Source organism: Chionomys nivalis, chromosome X, assembly GCF_950005125.1.
Source record: "Chionomys nivalis chromosome X, mChiNiv1.1, whole genome shotgun sequence".
Classification (NCBI taxonomy): Eukaryota; Metazoa; Chordata; class Mammalia; order Rodentia; family Cricetidae; genus Chionomys; species Chionomys nivalis.
Genome location: NC_080112.1, coordinates 112,200,939 through 112,221,262, shown reverse-complemented (window position 1 = coordinate 112,221,262; position 20,324 = coordinate 112,200,939). Strand labels below are relative to the sequence as shown.

Below are 20,324 nucleotides of genomic sequence, written 5' to 3'. Positions count from 1 at the left end.
TAGGAGAACTAAGAAACTCCTATAGGGGTTAGGATCCTGTAAATATGTCATCAACCTTAAAGCATAGGTAGAATTTTATAAAACAAAGAGAATTAAAAGAGAGGTCACTAAGACTTCATTACTTCTCAAATAATTCTGAGGCATGCAAGGAAACGTAGAGATGATCATCCTAAATTCCTCACCTTTATGAGAAGCAAACCCAGACATAGCAGCTGACTTACCCTAGGTCCCACTGTGGATGTGTGCAGCGCTGGGAGTGATTCTGCTTTGTTTCTATCTTTTTGAGTCGTCTCCCACAACCTTGCTTAAATTACATAGAAGCTGTTGTTTGTTTTCCATTTATGTCAGGGAAGATGAGCTCAGATGCATAATTTCTCACTAGAAAAAACGCCCTGTTAAAACATCGTCTAGACCAGTTTTTTTTTTTTTTTTTTTTTTTTTTTTTTTTTTTTTTAACCAGAAACTGGAAATGTTGATGCTATAATCATAAAACCACGACCAGGACCATTGCATATGAAAAACAACAAGGAAAAAATGTCTTCTGAGGAAAAGAAGGCGTGAAACCAGAATAACATATCTATTATAGACTTCCAGTTCCAGACATTTGAGTTACGTCATCATACATACAAGGAACAGTATTTTCCAAGAAATTTAAGCTATCTTATTTTATGAATGAATTAGACACTTTTCTCCTCTATATTATCTAATAGTTTTATAAACCACACTTATCATCACCAATTATAATGATTTCTTTCTATTTTACATGCTGATTCTTGATACACAGCACCAGCTTTAATTTATGTTCAAGCAACATCTGAGCTGCAAGAAACTCAGAGTGCTGACATCCGACATGATAAACCACATAGCTATAAGCAAACTTATAAATTCAATTATTTAAGTATCCCCATTTAATTTTCAGCATCTCTAAGGACAAGATGACAGAGTGAAGCATGTCAAGCCCAAAGAAAGCAACCTAAGCTCATCTCAAATATGACATTTAAAGTAATTCGATAATATTCCGCATTTTACAAACAGATCTGCAAACACGTTTCACCCTAGCAATATAATTTGTAGTATTCCTAGCAGAATCCTGCCATGCTGTCCAACAATAAATATAATTTATCATGGGCATAAACTGCACTTAGATATTCAATTATTACTTAAATATATGACTGTGGGAAAATCTCAGCATGGTCAGCACAGTCTAATATATTGAAGTAAATAAGTCAAGTCAATATGAGATTTTGTATTATCCTCTTTCAGTTGGCGTAGTTCTGTCTCTGAAATTCATTCTTTAATGTAGTTTATATGTTTTTACTAAATACCTATGCTGTGGGACAATGGTCTTGTACCCTATGAAGATTTGTCACTTGTATTGGTTTAATAAAACACTGATTAGCCAGTAGTGAGGCAGGAAATATAAGTGGGTCAACTAGAATTGGAGAAGAGGAAAGGCTCAGTCTGCAGTCGTCACTGATACAGAGAAAGCAAGATGAGAATGCTTCACTGATAAAAGGTACCAAGCCACGTAGCTAACACACACAAGAATTATGGGTTCATGTAAGATATAAGAGTTAAGGGCTGGAGAGATGGCTCAGCGGTTAAGAGCACTGACTGCTCTTGCAGAAGACCCGGGTTCGATTCCCAGCACCCACATGGCAGCTCACAACTGTCTGAAAATGCAGTTCCACAAGATCTGACACCTTCACATCAATGCACCTAAAATGAAGTTAAATAAATCATTAAAAATTATAAAAAAAGATATAAGAGTTAATAAGAATCCTGAGCTAATAGGCCAACCAGTTTATAACTAATGAATTAATGTAAGCCTCTGTGTGTTTCTTTGAGACTGAACAGCCGTGGGATTGGGCAGGACTAAAACCTCTGTCAACATACCTACAAATGTGAGAAGCTCCTCTAGTCACTAACTAGTCATTAGAAAGAAAGAATATATGGATACCACCTCTATGGAGCATTTTGTTATATAAAACATTCTGATTGTTCATCTAAAACAGTAAAAATGTACCTGTTTCATTCCTTTCTTTTTGTTTATTCATCTCTACTTTTTCTTTGTATGATTGTTTGTTATTTTGGTTTGAACCGCATGTGTGCAGTGCCCATAGAGGCCAGAAGAGAATGTCAGAAACTCCAGAGCTAAAGTTACAGGTGGTTGTGTGCTACCATTTGAATGCTTGCATCTGAACCTGGGTCTTCAGTCAGAACAAGTGCTTTTAACTACCGAATCATCTCTCCAGCTCCTCTTTCCCCAAAATATGCAGCAACTTCCCAAAGAGAAAATAGACACATAGGAGAAAAGCTGTACTCAAAAACATCTGCTTTAAAAGTGACTTCATCCTTTTAACTTGAAAGCGTAACTGTGTTTCAATAAACAACAAAACCAAAATACACTGAATCTCTGGATGAACAAAGTAACATAGCAAGTTTTAAAAAGATATTAATGAGTAAAGTGATAAACTGTATAAGTTGGAAGGGGAAGAATTAAAAAAATAAAATAGAGAAATGATTTTTTTTAAAACATGGTAGGCCATGAAGTCTCACTGTACATAGAAAGCAAAGTAAAATTTTTAATTGGCCAATGCTTACTTCATAGATTTCTAGAACTTGGAAGCTTAATATATTTCATCTGGTACTAGATACATTAGCAAATATTGTTATTCTTTAAACTGACCATTCATTTATAAGTTAGCTCTGTTAGTAATCTCTACATAAATTACTGTTACATGGAACTTGGTGTTCCCATCAAGAGTGAAGGAGGCATTTTTATTCAAATATAGAAAGATGTTCAGTTCCCAGGATAATGATTAAGTCAAGATCACTTTCTTTTGTTGTTCTGTAGACAAAGCAGATACCATACTTTTAGTTCCGGCTCTCAGGGACAAAAATCTTAATGGAAGCCAAGATTTCCTCAGACTTTATGGAAATAACCTTTAAAAGAGTTTTCGTTCCATGGTCCCTCTTTATGGCATTCTGATTTCTTTTTCTAGGGTCAGTGTATTCTTGACAGGCCTCCCACTCCTTTGCTATTCTTTAATAGTACTATGATTTTCTCACTTCTCTTTCTAATGAATATTTCATCTGTCTGAAGGAATAATCATTACATGTTTATGACATGACAAAATGACTTACAAAAATGTATTTGACTGAAAATCATCCTTTCTTAGAATTTCCAAAGAATCTTCTTTCAGCTCTTTCTTCCACCTCCTCAAACTACTGTCAGCAGTAAAATGAACATTAACTTAATGCACTCTTATGATTAAAACTATAATCTTGGTACAAATTAGAAAGAACAAATGACACAATGACACATCCTACAGGATGTTGTGGTAAGCTTAGTAAAAATACTGCATCATCAATCAAGGTTCTTTTTAACAAAGAAAATTATAAAGTTAGATAAAATTAAGGATGGTGGAAATGTGTGTGACATATATTAGCTTATATTGAAAAGACTGAATGAAATAGTTTATATCATTTACATTCCAAAGATCTAGCCAGCTGTATCATTTAAAAGGCATTTTTTAATTAAAATATATATGCAAATATACAAATGAATCTGGAACAAAAGTAAATTGCTGATGTTTTCAGAAAACATCATTTAATTATCCAAGTTATATTGTTTCACTTGAAATCAGTCAAATCCCTAGTGAAAACAGGATGCTATTTGCCCACTAATTGAACACCTATTCTATAGAAAATGCCATCACTTCTGCAGATTATGTGTCACATGTTATAGGCTTACATTTTCCTTTTGTACCCATTTTAGAAATTTTATCATTAGTTTTCTTTATTTTTAAAGGGAAAATACTTCAATTCTCAATATTTATTGGAAGTGCTTTAGGGTGGTGAAATAATCGTTTTAAGTTTTTTATTGTAAGATAGTGAACTATGAAACAGTTAGTCTTTATTTTACTGAAAAGCACATTGTTGTATTCATCTGTCAGATTAGCAATATCAGGTAGGTGAAATAATAATAGTTTCATAGGAAAACTTCTGCTCAGAGAGGTTTTCTAGAAACCATAAGCTTCATCTCCATCAACTTTCACCCCATTACTTAAACACACTGTCAGTAAACATGCATTGCTTTCAGATTATGGTTTAGGTTTATCTGTAGCAATTTACCAAATCCTGAAAATTTTGTATTTAGCCGGGCGGTGGTGGCGCACGCCTTTAACCCCAGCACTTGGGAGGCAGAGGCAGGCGGATCTCTGTGAGTTCGAGACCAGCCTGGTCTACAAGAGCTAGTTCCAGGACAGGCTCCAAAACCACAGAGAAACCCTGTCTCAAAAAAAAAAAAAAAAAAAAAAACCTTTGTATTTAATCTTGCAGTTGCTTTTCCAGTGTTTTTTATCTTTCTACCATATTTTTCTGGGTTAGAAAAATACCAACTAAGTTATATTTCTATTTTCCTTGAAAGGGCATAACTGTTACAAGAAACTGAATTCAATCTACAAGTTACACTCATTATGAGCCTTGTGTACAGAAGTAGATAATTCTCTAGCCTATGCACAAATTATAAATATGTAATTAGTCTCAAAAGAAATTGCACAGTTCGTTCTATATTTTCATTAAAGTTTTGGTAAAGAAAGATTGTAATTAGCAGTCATATAATATTTCTCCCCTCCACATTGAGAAGATTTTATCGATTCAAGAAACTAACTTGTGCAACCACTTTGGAAATCAGTGTAGTGGTTTCTTAGGAAATTCGGGATCAATCTACCCCAGGATCCATCAATACCACTCTTGGGAATATACCCAAGAGATGCTCTATCATACTACAAAAGCATTTGTTCAACTATGTTCATAGCTGCATTATTTGTAATAGCTAGAACCAGTACTAAAATAAGCCATAACAGAAAAAAAGAAAAACAAAATGGTCAAGTTATATGGAGCTTCCTTACTCTCTCCTTAATAGCGTGAATACTTTGATATCCATTGATTTTTCTCTTTTTTTAAACACTAGTGTAGAGAAAGATAGGTCATGAGTGTTCATGGGGAACTTAAAAGTGAACATGCTTTGGATTTGCTGACCTATACCATTAAAGATAATTGTTACTTATGAGGAAATTTAGCATTCAGAAAATCTTATGGATTTGCTTATATATGTGAAAAAAGTAACTAGATTATAGTGCAATCTGACTACATTAGTCACACACACATGTGCAAGCGCTTGTGTGTGCACACACATACAATATTAGTTGAATATACTTACAGAAAGTCACTTGATAGTGATGAGTATACATGTATTCTGTATAACAAAGGACTCAGAAAGTAAGCAGCTAAAGTAATAACAACAACAACAACTTTACATCGGGATGTAGCTAGGAGAACGCTTGTCCAACCTCCATGTGGTCTTTTTGGTTTTGTATAAGAAGCTTATGACCAAACACAAGGGGATAAGCTTATTTTAAATTAGATTCTAAAGTCCAATTTTTCTTTTCAGGTTCTCTCACTTAAATGTTTCTCTGATTCCCCAAATTCAACAGATATAAAATGGGGACCATTATCTATCCCCTTCATGTTCACCAAATCTGCAATCTCCTGCCTTGCCTTTGAATAGCATAAACACAGATAATATGAGTTAGGTTGTAGTAGTAGAAGCCAGCACAAAATACAAGGTAAAATTGTCTGTGAAGATAGAATACAACCTGATCATAAATCTTGTTTAAAGATTTTCAGCTGTCCCTTCCTTGCAAAGGATGTGAATATTTTTTCTTTTATATATGACTAAACTGTCTGTTAGAAAGACTGGGCATACACATCATCTATTAGGTCTTCTTTTTTTTTTTTTTTTTTTTTTTTTTTGGTTTTTTGAGACAGGGTTTCTCTGTGGTTTTGGAGCCTTTCCTGGAACTAGCTCTTGTAGACCAGGCTGGTCTCGAACTCACAGAGATCCGCCTGCCTCTGCCTCCCAAGTGCTGGGATTAAAGGCGTGCGCCACCACCGCCCGGCTTCTATTAGGTCTTCTAAGCCTTTCTTTTAAAGCCTGTATCTATCAAATAACCCACGCTGATCAGTTCCACATAGCATATTTAAAAGCCCACAATCTTTAAAGTGTATTCCATGGGTCTGTGCCATTAGTATTCCCTGAGAACATGTTAGAAATACAAAAATCTTAGCCATTACCCAAAGTTATGTAGAAACTTGGAAGTGTGGATCAGAAAATTTTGTCATCACAAGCCTTCCAACTAATTGCAATGTACACTTAAGCTAGAAAACCAATGATAAAGTATGTCCCTCTGGCATTATCCCCATAGCTAATTTCATTCTTGTCGTTAACATTTCTTTTTTCTTGTGTATGGAAATAGTCTTCTGACTGGTTTTCTAGTCTCCATTTTTGACTCCTCTATGTTATACTACCAGAAGGGTGAACTCTATGTTCTGAAAGTGATTACTATATTCTTGCCCTAGTTACTTCTTATCTATGGTAGTAAATTTTAAATTATGTTCCCAGACAGACCTATTTTAAAGGCTACCTTATTGCAAGACAAAAGATCAATATTAATAAAAAAAATTTCAAATCTCATAAACATTAGAACATTTGCCTCTTATCAAAATTATTAAGTTGTTCCTTAATAGGACATGTGTTATACATGTCCCTGTATAATGTCTAAAGCAAAGGTCTCTACATTGCTTAGTGCCCATATTTTACTTTAAACATTAGTGATATACAATTACTGTAGTTTTTTTAAAAGACCATGAAGTGGTGTTTTTTGGGGGGGGTCAATTTTTTTTTTTTTTTTTTTTTTTTTGCTGAAGCATCTTCCCATCCCTACCATTTTGTTCTTACGGTAATATTAAATTACCATTCAATATTCTACCATCCATGTTTACAGATCTATTATTGCCAGCATTATCTTATTTGTAAAGACTTCTCAGTGCTTTCTAATCAGCTTCTGCTGATTTCCCCTCCAGATTAAATTGACACCAATCTGTTTCCTTAATGTACCAATAATAATAGTGTGAATAATAACCAATATTCACTGAGCATGAAATATACTATTTTATATGCTATACCATTGTGCAAATTGCTTTATATACTTTGTGTATTTCACTACAAACTTCACACATTTGTGATTTATCAGGCATAGTTATTATCTCTATTATACAGCTAAAGAGAACAAGTCTTAGAAATACTCCCCTTTACCTACTTTTCCAGGTTAAATAGTGAATTATATGACAGAATTGGTTTATTCCTTGTATTTAAACCCTAAACATATACACTTAATCTGTATACCAAAAATAAATATGGTATAAAATAGGTATTGCAAGCAGTATTTTATTAAAGCTGACACACTCAAACTACCAATAGTTTTCTAAAGTGGGAGAGAAGAGAAGAGGATGGGGCAAGACAGAGTTCAGGACGGGCAAGAATGATCCTTGACTACAAACACATTTCTGAGCACTTGATGTAAGCTGCAGTCCAAAAACAAGACTACTTTTCTACATTATGTTCATATCTCCACCTTTTATTTCTCAGAAATTTCATGTCAAAAAACATATTAGGAATGTAGTACCACCACACTTTACACTGCTGTAGGTGTCCCCAGAAAGATTAAGAAAAGTGACTACTTCTCATTGAACCATAATCTTTGTACACTAAACATAAAAGGAGAGGATTATAGGACAAGAAAATAGGAAGAATGTTCTCAAGTGATGTGTAGGAGTGGCAATATGTTTAACTTCTCCCTCACCTAGCAAATAGTTGCAGCTCTGAAGGATTGCCCTAAAGGATATCTGGGGGTTGGGGTGGGGAGTAAGAGATGATCACTGGACAAGAAATATCAGAAATAACATGAACTGTGTCTATCAGCAATGATGAATGGATTACAACTAGATAGTTGCAAGTTTTCTCAAGAACTTCACTGTGGTCTAATAAATTAGTGAAATTGTGATGATATGAAAGAACACAGAATTATGTTAGAGTCCTTGCAGTGAAAACTCTTAAATGGTTCTTGATAAGCTAAAATTAGGGTAACAGCAGGGTGAATTTCTTCCTTGAGGCTTCAGAGTATAATGTGCATCCTTGCCTCTTTCAGTTTCCAGAGGCTGCTCAATATTTCTTGGTTCTTTCCTCTATCTTTAAAGGTGCTAATATCACATCAAGTTCTTCCCATGCTGTAATCTTGCTGTCTTTATTCTGTCACCTTTTTCTATTTTTAAGGAACATATAGTTATATTGATTCCATGCAGATAGTCCAGAAAAACATATGTAATTTGTTTAAAATTTTTAATTCTGTATGCAATCTTAATTTTTCTTGTCATATGGCATAGAATTGTCATAAATTCTACAGATTAGAAGATAAGTTTGGGCAGGGAATTCTGCCTAACATAAGATGTGACTCTTGAAAATTTTTTGAATGTGGAGCTATTTTATATGACATATATTATTGCTTTGTGGGTACTGATATATGATCCTTTCACTTGTAAGAATAATGTGTAATATCCAAAACATACATTTATATAACACATACTAAAACACTATTTGGTATAGTTTATACGCACACACATACACACACAAACACACGCACATATATATCAGCCCTCAACTACATACCACATGATTCTGAGTACAGAACCTGCTCTTTGCTGATTCTTATTTTGCTGGAACCTAGCACCATTCTCGCAACATTATGGAAACTTAATATGTGTCATAGTAATACGTAAATAAATGAAAGACCTTATTTGGACAATAAAAGTTGTAGAGTTGTATTTGGTACTTAGTTTACAGCTATACATATTTCAAAAAGTGAATCTAGTGTTAAGTGGAGGAAAATGAACATATACTACTTAAAATCTATTTAATGTAGATGTCAGAGGCATTTTAAAGTTATTTTTAAATTGAGTCATTCATCAGTGAAATATCGAACAAAAAAGTGAACTATTCTTTTAAACTATATGAATTCTTCTATTTCATTTCAAATCAACAAGGTGAAAGTCACTTCTAAAACATGATTTATGAACTTCATTTACTGTTCCTTCTTTAGGTGTTATCAGATAGCCATCTTTATATAGTACCTGAATATTTGGTATTTTATTGCATTGCCACATCTCATTATTATGTATTAAATACTATTATTTATAGCCACTACTTAATCTGATGTGAGACGGAAAAAATTATTGAAGGCTTGGCACTTCAGGAATAGACATTTTATTAGGGATGAAGGAATGACTAGGAAGAGTCAATGGCCCTTCAGCTGCCCCTCAGATCATTAACTCCAAGTGGTTATTTGCTCCTGGGCACTGTCCTGTGCCCAGGATGGTATTGCTATGATATGTAGATGAAGGAAAATATATTTTGAATGCTTTAATGTGAACACAATGCTCATGAAAGGTGCCAGATTGAAAGCATTGGAGTTTGAAGTCATTGGGTTATTCACTCGGCTGATTTCAAGGTACAAAGAGAATGCTTGACCTTGAATGACCACCTAGCAAAAGGGAAGAAACATACAGCTTGCTGAACTTTAAGAGACAGAGAGAGAATCAGTATGGAAATATCCTACAGTTAAGGCTTTTACCAGAAAGAAAAACTTGAAACTACTAGCTAAATTTAGACTTCAATCTAATCAGTACAAGGCCAGTGCAAGTATGGGGTGGGGTAAATGGGTAACAGTGGTTTAAGAATACACAACTGCTTTATTTCAAAGAAAAACAAATATACTATTATCAGTTCATTGGAACCACTTACCAGAAAAATTTTAGACTCTTGACTCCTTATGTAGAACTAAAAAGAATGCTTATCTTTTGTGTATACATGTTTTTGTGTGGGGGTATGTATCTGTGGATGGGTATATGTGCTTATATACACATTTTCATGGGGAAGCCAGGGATAGAGTGCAGGTTTCTTCCTGTTTTAATGACTTTTATATTGTTGTGACAAACCACCATAACCAAAAAAACTTATAAAACAAAGCACTTAATTCAAGAAGTCATTGTTTTTTACTGCTGAGTAGTACTCTAATATGTATATATTCCACAATTTCTTCATCCACTCTTCCATTGAAGGGCATCTAGGTTGTTTCCAGATTCTGGCTATTACAAATAATGCTGCTATGAACATAGTTGAACAAATATTTTTGTAGTATGATAGAGCATCTCTTGGGTATATTGCTGGGTCCTGGGGTAGGTTGATCCCAAATTTCCTGAGAAACTGCCACACTGTTTTCCATAGTGGTTGCACAAGTTTGCATTCCCACCAGCAATGGATGAGTATACCCCTTACTCCACAACCTCTCCAGCAAAGGCTATCGTTGGTGTTTTTGATTTTAGCCATTCTGACAGGTGTAAGATGGTATCTCAAAGTTGTTTTGATTTGCATTTCCCTGATCGCTAAGGAGGTTTGATGTGGGAGTGTCATATATCAATCTGTTGATTTCATTGGTTAATTAATAAAGAAACTGCTTAGCCTGATAGGTTAGAAAATTAGGTAGGCAGAGTAAACAGAACAGAATGCTGGGAGGAAGTGAGGCAGATGTGATGAAGCAAGCCGCCAGGCCAGACATGCTGAAACTTTCCCGGTAAGACTGATGCTACACAGATTACTAAATATGGGTTAGGCAAGATGTGAGAATTAGCCATTAAGAGGCTAGAACTAATGGGCCAAGCAGTGTTTAAAAGAATACAATTTGTGTGCTGTAATTTCGGGGCATAAGCTAGCCAAGCGGCCCGGAGCTGGCGGCAGGAATGCTGCCCCTAGCTCCTTCTACAGAGGTTGAGCATGATGGAGATAGAGACACAGACCCACATTGGAGCAATGGACTGAGCTCCCAACATCCAAATGAGGAACAGAAGGAGGAAGAACATGAGCAAGGAAGTCAAGACCACGAGGGGGGCACCCACCCATTGAGACAGTGGGGCTGATCTATTGGGAGCTCTCCAAGGCCAACTGTACTGGGACTGAAAAAGCATGGGATAAAAACGGACTCTCTGAATATGGTGGACAATGAGGGTTGCTGAGAAGCCAAGGACAATGGCACTGGGTTTTGATCCTACTACATGTACTGGCTTTGTGGGAGCCTAGCCTGTTTGGATGCTCACCTTCCTAGACCTGGATGGAGGGGGGAGGAACTTGGACTGCCCACAGGGCCAGGAACCCTGACTGCTCTTAGGACTGGAGACGGAGGGGGAGGAGAGTGGGGGGAGGGGGAGGGAAAAGGGAGGCGGGGAGGAGGCGGAAATTTTTAATTAAAAAAATATAAATAATAAAAAAACCCAAAGCATTTAATTTGAGAACTCATGGTTTCAGAGGGTGAGTCCATGATCATCCTGTCAGTGAGCATGGCAGCAATCAAGCTTGAGGCAGAGAGAGAGGGAGAGAGAGAGAGAGAGAGCTAACTGAATAACTTTCTGAAACCTCAAAGCCCACTCCCACTGACTCACCTCACCTCCGCCAACAAAGCCAAACCTCCCAACCCCTCACTAACAGTTGTATCAACTGGGGATCAAGCATTCAAATATATGAGTCTATGGGGGCCATTCTCATGCAAACCACAGCATTTTCTCAACCTCATTCAAACTTTTTCAGAGAGGATCACTCACTGAACCTCTTTTATCTTACTGATTCAAGGAGAATCTATTATCCAGCAAGCCCTAAGTGACTTTCTAAGTACTACAATATACCATGTTTTTTTAAAGTGGGTTCAAAAGATCAAACCCTTATAGGTTCTAATAATTAAGCTACAGGAAATTTACAAAGGTACCCATCTCTCTAGACCCAACAACCCACCCCAATTTTGAACTACAGGATTTTTGAGCAGTGAGAAAGTTATTATTTGTCTCAAAGTTTTTAGGATAGATGAGAAAACTAAAGAGAAATAACCGAAGTAGAAATGTATTATTAATAGAAGACTAGGAGTAGAGTCCAGGTTTTCTGGTCAACAGCAAGGACTTTTCTACTATTTCATGTTTTCTTTCTAAAGAATAAAACCTAGATGCACTCTGAACCATCTATTTGGTGCCAATAATTTTTGTAAGTGTGCATCTTTCAGGTCTGTCAGGGATATTTCCCTTTAATTATGCTCTATTTTTTTTACATGAGCTATAAAGCTTCTGTCTTATGTAAAATATATTAATATCACACAATAGGCACATATAAATCTTCCAAATTAAGAGAATTACTTTCACAAATAATATAATATGTGAAAATCTTGATTTCTTCCCTATAGAAACTTTCTTGTACATTTGTTACTTAATTTTCTAATCATAATTTTTGTTGCATAATTATCTTAATCTTTTCATATTATTATTCCCCTAAAGATAGTACATTTAGAAGAATTGCAAATAGGATTATGTGTAATTTCATGGCAATTGGCCAATATATTTTAAGTTCATGCTATAGGCTCATTATAACTAGTTGAACTTCAATTAATAATATTTTTAATGCAATATTTTTATTTTTAATATATTTTTCAAATTTTACAAATTCTAAGATTTTAAAAGTCTCTGTTTTTGTTATACTTCTATATTTACATAGTTTTAAAAGGATCAAGTGATGTCAAAGACTTACCAGCTCACCACAAATTCAGGTCATCCTTTCTTTTTTTACCACCTGGACTAAGAATTCGATTTATAGTGTATAGCACTGCCACAGATAGGTACCAAATGCTTTCTGAAAAGCAATGCTATCTATTTCTAAGTTACTAAGAACTGAATAATGACTAATATTTTAACACAATTAAAGTCATGAGAGAGGATAGAAGGAGAGGGAAAGAGAGGGAGAGCAGCAGAGAAACATGTATGGCTCAATAAAAACAATGAAAAAAACCAAATACAGAAGATTTTATGGCAGTGCTCAGAACATTATAAATGAAGGAAATAAGAGAGACATTAAAAAAGGAACTGTAAGATATGTCACAAATCTTTCAACATTTTCTTATATTTTCTAAGAAGCAGAGAACTGACTCTAAAGCACTTACTCAGTATTCTAGTTGAATATTAGCTACATTAGTTATTTATCAGAAGAAAGAGTACAATGATTTTTCATGGTAGTTTCTTAGTGAATGCTCCTAGGATATGTGTATGGAGAGATGATGAAAAGAAGAAAAATGGGATGGTAAAAAATGCAATAATTTAGTCAATATTCAAAAATTCATATTTAAATGTTTCACTTGTGACTTTTAAAAGAATCATAACATGTATTCCAGAAGGCAAATTTTGTTCTGTAGTACATGTTTTGAATGGAAATATTTGTTTCATTGATAGAGAGAAATGACATATTTATTGTATTCCATGAGAACTATTAAATTTGCAAATATCCTCATTGGCAAGTGCTATTCCCACCCACTCTACAGAGAGTCCCATTAGTCATAGAAATGCTTGGCTTTAGTTCCTGTGTATAAAAAAGGTCACATCATTAATTCAAACTTGTAGGACAGTTTGAACATTTTGCATAGTAAATATTCTATTAGTAATGGGGTACATAAACATGTTTATTCATAAAATGAACAGATTTCAGAAAATTTAAAGTATGCATTTTAATTAAAAAGAACCTCAATAAATATACTCTATTATATCAAAAATTTTAAATTAGATTGAACATACCTTATTAGATCCAGTAGAGAAGTTAAGCAGAATAAAGGTCACCCTTGTGATTCCTGTAAATAAATTAGGTCAAATTATCTATAGAAATATGTACAAAAGGTCCAATGCAGTAATTCTATGAGGGAGAGGTGTTGATACACACACACACACATATATATGTATATATGATGAGAAGTAAGTCTGGAGATGGGACTAAATATACCAGCATAATTTATTTTCTCATTCACAAGGGAAGTGGGTTTTTTGTTTAAAGGTCTGCTTGAAACTTCAACTACATTAATTACATTGCTAGTAAAAGGAGTCTTGATTTTATTATTTTACTGTGCATTGCATGGAACTTAACTTCTTTTTTTATTAAATTTATTTATTTACTTATTTATTTATTTATTAAAGATTTCTGCCTCCTCCCCACCACCGCCTCCCATTTCCCTCCCCCTACCCCAATCAAGTTCCCCTCTCTCATCAGCCCGAAGAGCAATCAGGGTTCCCTGCCCTGTGGGAAGTCCAAGGACCACCCACCTCCATCCAGGTCTAGTAAGGTGAGCATCCAAACAGCCTAGGCTCCCACAAAGCCAGTACGTGCAGTAGGATCAAAAACCCATTGCCATTGTTCATGAGAACATGAGCAAGGAAATCAGGACCACGAGGCGTGCACCCACCCACAGTGACAGTGGAACTGATCTATTGGGAGCTCTCCAAGGCCAGCTGGACTGGGACTGAATAAGCATGGGTTGAAACTGGACTCTCTGAACAAGGCGGACAATGAAGGCTGATGAGAAGCCAAGGACAATGGCACTAGGTTTCGATCCTAATACATGAACTGGCTTTGTGGGAGCGTAGCCTGTTTGGATGCTCACCTTCCTGGACCTAGATAGAAGTGGGAGGACCTTGGTCTTCCTGTAGAGCAGGGAATTTGGACTGCTCTTCAGTATCGAGAGGGAGGGGGAGTGGACTAGGGGGAGGAGAAGAGGAGTGGGGATAGGGGGAGGAGAGCGGGGGGAGGGGGCAATATGTGGGAGGAGGGGGAGGGAAATGGGAAACGGGGAGCAGTTGGAAATTTTAATTAAAAAAGAATAAAAAGAAAAGTAAAAAAAAAAAAACCCATTGCCATTGTTCATGAGTTCTCCTTAGTCCTCATTGTCTGCTATGTTCAGCGAGTCCGGTTTTATCCCATGCTTTTTTCAGACCCAGGTCAGCTGGCCTTGGTGAGTTCCTGATAGAACATCCCCATTGTCTCAGTGTGTGGGTGCACCCCTCGTGGTCCTGAGTTCCTTGCTCGTGCTCTCTCTCCTTCTGCTGACCACTCTTGGGAATATACCCAAGAGACGCCCTATCATACAACAAAAGTATATGCTCAACTATGTTCATAGCAGCATTGTTTGTAATAGCCAGAACCTGGAAACAACCGAGATGCCCTTCAATGGAAGAATGGATGAAGAAAGTATGGAATATATACATATTAGAGTACTACTCAGCAGTAAAAAACCAATGACTTCTTGAATTTTGCACGCAAATGGACCGAAATAGAAAACACTATCCTGAGTGAGGTAAGCCAGACCCAAAAAGAGGAACTTGGGATGTACTCACTCATATTTGGTTTCTAGCCATAAATAAAGGACATTGAGCCTATAATTCGTGATCCTAGAGAAGCTAAATAAGAAGGTGAACCCAAAGAAAAACATATAGGCATCCTCCTGAATATTAACGTTCATCAGTCGATGAAAGGAGACAGAGACAGGGACCCACATTGGAGCTCAGGTGATGGAGGAAGGTCATTTGTCAATAAACAAACTGCCTTGGCCCATTTGATAGGCTACCCCTTAGGTGGGTGGAGTAGACAGAATAGAATGCTGGGAGGAAGAGGAAGTGAGCTCAGATCCAAGGCAGCTCCTCTCAGAGACAGACGCCATGCTCTCCTCTCCAGAGCAGATGCGATGAAACTCCAACCCAGGATGGACGTAGGCTAGAATCTTCCCGGTAAGCGCACCTGGGGTGCTACATACATGAACAGAAATGGGCCAAGCAGTGTTTAAAAGAATAGAGTTTGTGTGTCGTTATTTTGGAGCATAAGCTAGCCAGGCAACCATGAGCCGGGCTGTGGGAAGAGGCCCACAGCCCCTACTACAGATGGCGCCCACGTGGATAACTGCATCCACAGAAAGCCTGAGAAAGCTTGGGAAAGAATAGAGTAAAGCGTGTTTTCTTGGTAGCAGCAATTTCTCGGGTCTGCTCTGCTTGCTAGAGGCAAGCAAGTGCTCTCATCTAAGAGAGGCTTCCTGACTCAGCTTCAGCTGTGAAACCTTGCAGCTCATTTAAGAGGTCCTGCCATGAAACACTTAAAACGGTGTTGGTGAAAAGCTGAAGGCATGCTTTTCGGTTTTCAGCCATAGCAGGAAAAAAATTGTGCTGTTTTAAAATGCCGGCTTTCTGGGCCATCCTGCCAGGGCAAACTCTTGACTGTTTGAGGCAGGAGGGCCGACTACAGAGAGAGGACTTGATTGTTGTCTGTGGATGTAATGCTGCAGTTTGCTTGTTGGCAAAGACCTTGAAACGCCACAGAGTTGTGATAAACATGGCTACAGCTGGTATCTCCGCCATGAGGCTGGAAAGCTGAGGAATGGCACGGCTTTCGTCCTACTGATATTGCTTGGTAAATTAAAGACTCATGTGGTCAGAAAAAGAGAGATATACAGTAAAGAGAGATTCAAAGACAAAGAAAACTTTAAATGATTTACAGTGTGTTTAAAAATATATGCAGGCTGAAAGTTAAAGTTCCTAAAAGTAAAATAAGGAAGAAAGAGAGTAGTTGGGTGTGGTAGTACACACCTTTAATCCCCAACACTTAGGAGACAGAGGGAGATTGACCTCTGTGACTTCAAGGTGTGGTAGCACACGCCTTTAATCCCAATGCCTGGGAGGCAGAGACAGACAGATCTCTGAGAGTTCAAGGACAGCCTGGTCTAAAGAGTTATTCCAGGACAAAGATATACAGAAAATATAAAACAAAAGTAAAAATAAACAAAATAGAGTTAAAATAAAGCCGCACAAAGATGGAAAGTACACAGAAAATCTTGATACTGTATGCTATTATGCTCTCTTTGAATTGTTTGAATGCTGAGGAAAGAGCAACATCTGCTAAAAGATATTTGTTTATAAATGCTGCTGAACTAATCCAAGATAGATATTTTCAAAATACCTTGACTTCAGAATTTGGATCTAAGGATATGATACTTTGGAAAAGAGTTTCTTCTTTTGTTTCCACAGAGGATGAGACTCTTTGGATTGCTTCTTCGATCCCAATATGGTATGATAGACCACGTCCTCCTGAAGGGTTGCTGTGAACAACTTCAAAAAATTACTTCACTCGACTGCTGACTGAGTTGAATCTAGCACACAGGTTATCCCATAAAAGACCTGAATAACAGCGCCCCCATTCAGCAGGAAGCAGTTTGGAGAGAAAAAAACTGCGCCCATGTTCCCATATATTGTTTATAAATGTTCTTTTACATTTAAAGGGGGAGATGATATAGATGTGAATAATTTGCATTGGTATGAATCTTGGTTTACTGATATTAATTTAAGGTCAATTTTATTATATGTATATGTATTTCTGATATTGATTAAGGTATTGTGATTGTGTAGTTCACTTAAAAATGTAATGTCTATAGGTTGTTAATGGATAATTATCAATAATAGTCAAGTTTGTAGTCATGTTAGTTAGATTTTCTAGATGTGCATGCATATATTTCAGATAGGCATTCATCATATCTTTCAAAGGCTAGAGAATATGGTATTTTAAATGTTTTAATAACTTAGGGTTTTTCATGACAATGAGACACTCTGCTCCTGGCAGCACCAATCTACTTCAAGAAGAAGATGGGCATCGAAGAGGATCCTTATGGAGTTTGATAGCCATTTGGGCAAGAAACTGCTCTTGCCTGGACTATTTTATAAACTGGACACAAAGAACCCGCAGAGAGAGGACTGCTGAACTTGCCTAAAGGTGAGATGATCTTTCGGGGTTCCTGATTCATGAAAGAGTCTGCGAGACATTCTGCAGGACACAGCAGATAGTGACTGAACTGCCTTTAAATTTCCTGCTTCATGGAAACGTCTCTGGATACTATGGACCTTTAGGCCGAAGATGGATGCCCCAACGGTACAGAGGAACTTTGGGTGACTGTCCAGGCAGTGAGATGTCTCTGTCATTTCTAGAGTTTAGAAGTTGCTTACTTTTTGTTTGCTTAGGTAATATTGTATTCTTCTGGAGTCTTTGATGGAGTTGAATAATAGATAGATAGTTATAGTTATAGTTTTCCTTAGTTATGATAAAGATAAAATAGATGTAAATATTGTAATTTTTACTTGATAACTGTTTTGTTATATGTAATTTTGCTATGTTAAAGTTAAAGCCTTCCTTTTTTTTTTGTTTAAACAGAAAAAAGGGAAATGATGGAGGAAGGTCATTTGTCAATAAACAAACTGCCTTGGCCCATTTGATAGGCTACCCCTTAGGTGGGTGGAGTAGACAGAATAGAATGCTGGGAGGAAGAGGAAGTGAGCTCAGATCCAAGGCAGCTCCTCTCAGAGACAGACGCCATGCTCTCCTCTCCAGAGCAGATGCGATGAAACTCCAACCCAGGATGGACGTAGGCTAGAATCTTCCCGGTAAGCGCACCTGGGGTGCTACATACATGAACAGAAATGGGCCAAGCAGTGTTTAAAAGAATAGAGTTTGTGTGTCGTTATTTTGGAGCATAAGCTAGCCAGGCAACCATGAGCCGGGCTGTGGGAAGAGGCCCACAGCCCCTACTACACTCAGGACTGAAATCTCCGTCCAAATCAGGAACTTAACTTCTTAAGTATGTAGGCAAGCACTCTACCATTGAGTCACACTCTAGGCTGAAGACTGTTAATTGCAGAGTATATACCTAGTAATATATAGAGTTCCTGTCTATCCACATATAACATCATTTAATTTTTATTCAGCATTTTAGATGATATAAAGATATTAACTACATAAACTTTATGGTAACTGTAGTTTCTTAAGGTATAGTAGTCACTTTATTATACTCACAGCCTTCATATACACACTTCATCTATTTCTCCAAATAAGTGCTGCACATTTGGAAAGCTAAGGTGCAGAGAGCTTCAATAGTTAGCATTAACTGCTCTGAGTCCTATCTATGTCATGTGACAGAGCCAGCATCAGGATACATGGCTTTTCCTTCTTCTTCTTCTTTTTTTTTTTTTTTTTTTTTTTTTTTTTTTTTTTTTGAGACAGGGTTTCTCTGTGACTTTGGAGCCTGTCCTGGAACTAGCTCTTGTAGATCAGGCTGGTCTCAAACTCACAGAGATTCACCTGCCTCTGCCTCCCAAGTGCTGGGATTAAAGGCTTTTCCTTTTTGTTTTATGGTTTGATTTAATGCCTCACAATGCTGTCATCATATAACATTTATAAAAATGAATGTAAAATGTGTCTATTGATTACTATGCTTAGCACTTGGACAAAAACTTTGGTTTAATAAAATAAACCACCCTAACATGCTCTACTTTAAAGATACACATCTTCCCGTGATTTAAATAATATTCAATATATAGTCTAATGATGGTTAACATATGAACTTAAAAAATAAGTAATGTAAATTGATACATTTATGGGAAGCATTTTGTCAATAGTTGTTAAACGTTTAAGAATGCAGTTCTTTTGATTTTTTTTCTAAATTTTATAGTAATAAAGAAATAATAACAGTTATCTACAAGGAGCTGTATAAATAAGTTGCATGATAAGTAATAGGAACTATCTCAATTCTAATATTTGTAATTTTGTTAAATAGATCAAGTTATAGTGACATAATGGGTTACTAAGTAAACCACAAGCATGGTATAGGGATACTTAAGACATGTCAATTGTTTCTTAATCTAATTCCTACCTATGCTTCTAAATAATGTTCTGAAGAGCTTAGAGAAGGCTTGTGTGTGTGTGTGTGTGTGTGTGATGTGTTTTTTTAATAGAAAGTTTTCTCAAAATATTTGTGAATAAAAACCACATGATAAAGTAGTTTGTAATGTAAATTTTATAGAAAACTGTTTAAAAATACACAATTCTCATTTGTGTATATTGCATTATCCAACTTCTCTGTAATGTATGTATAGACATGTATCAAGAGATATATTTTCATTCTTTAAAAATTCCACTATAGAAAAGGTAGTATCGTGAAACAAAGCAGAAGAAAAAGAAAATGTCAACTTTAAACTTTAACATTTTGATATTTTATGATTGACATTCAATTAATCTTGTGGCACCAATTTATCAATCATCTAATTCCCAAATCTAATACTTTTACATTTGGAGGAAATTCTCAAAAGTGAGAACAAGTCTTCTAAAAAGTGTTGAGTGTATCAAGATAAAAGACAATATATAAATGCATTTTTAAAAGAAATGTAGGCCAATAACATCATTGTCACCTGACAAGGAAATCACTAAAATGACCTTGTAATGAGTATGATATTATTACTAATGATTTCCATGCCCAATGTTCTATATATAAATCTTTCACAATAGACTGAAGTAGTGCTCTTGATTAGTTGCAATATAATTGCTCGATGTGCATTTTTCAACATTGTTAATGCTGCTCAAAAAAGACATAGTTCTGCTCAAGTGTTGATGTAGTTCCGTAATAGTGCTAAGTTAGAACCTTTTAGGGGAAGACACTTCAGAAAGTACTGACTTCTAGACTATAAAAATTATTCGTGTCTCTCCTGCTGCA

The 20,324-nt window shown here is 36.2% G+C and overlaps 1 protein-coding gene across 1 annotated transcript in view; it reads right to left on the bottom strand.

Annotated features, from left to right (window-relative positions):
* Positions 1–20,324, bottom strand: part of Tenm1 (teneurin transmembrane protein 1) — an 836,340-nt gene that overhangs the window by 801,335 nt on the left and 14,681 nt on the right. Inside the window, exon 2 of the mRNA XM_057759068.1 lies at positions 13,555–13,607. The gene's annotated coding sequence lies outside the window, so the exon portion shown is untranslated. The remainder of the gene's footprint in view (positions 1–13,554; positions 13,608–20,324) is intronic.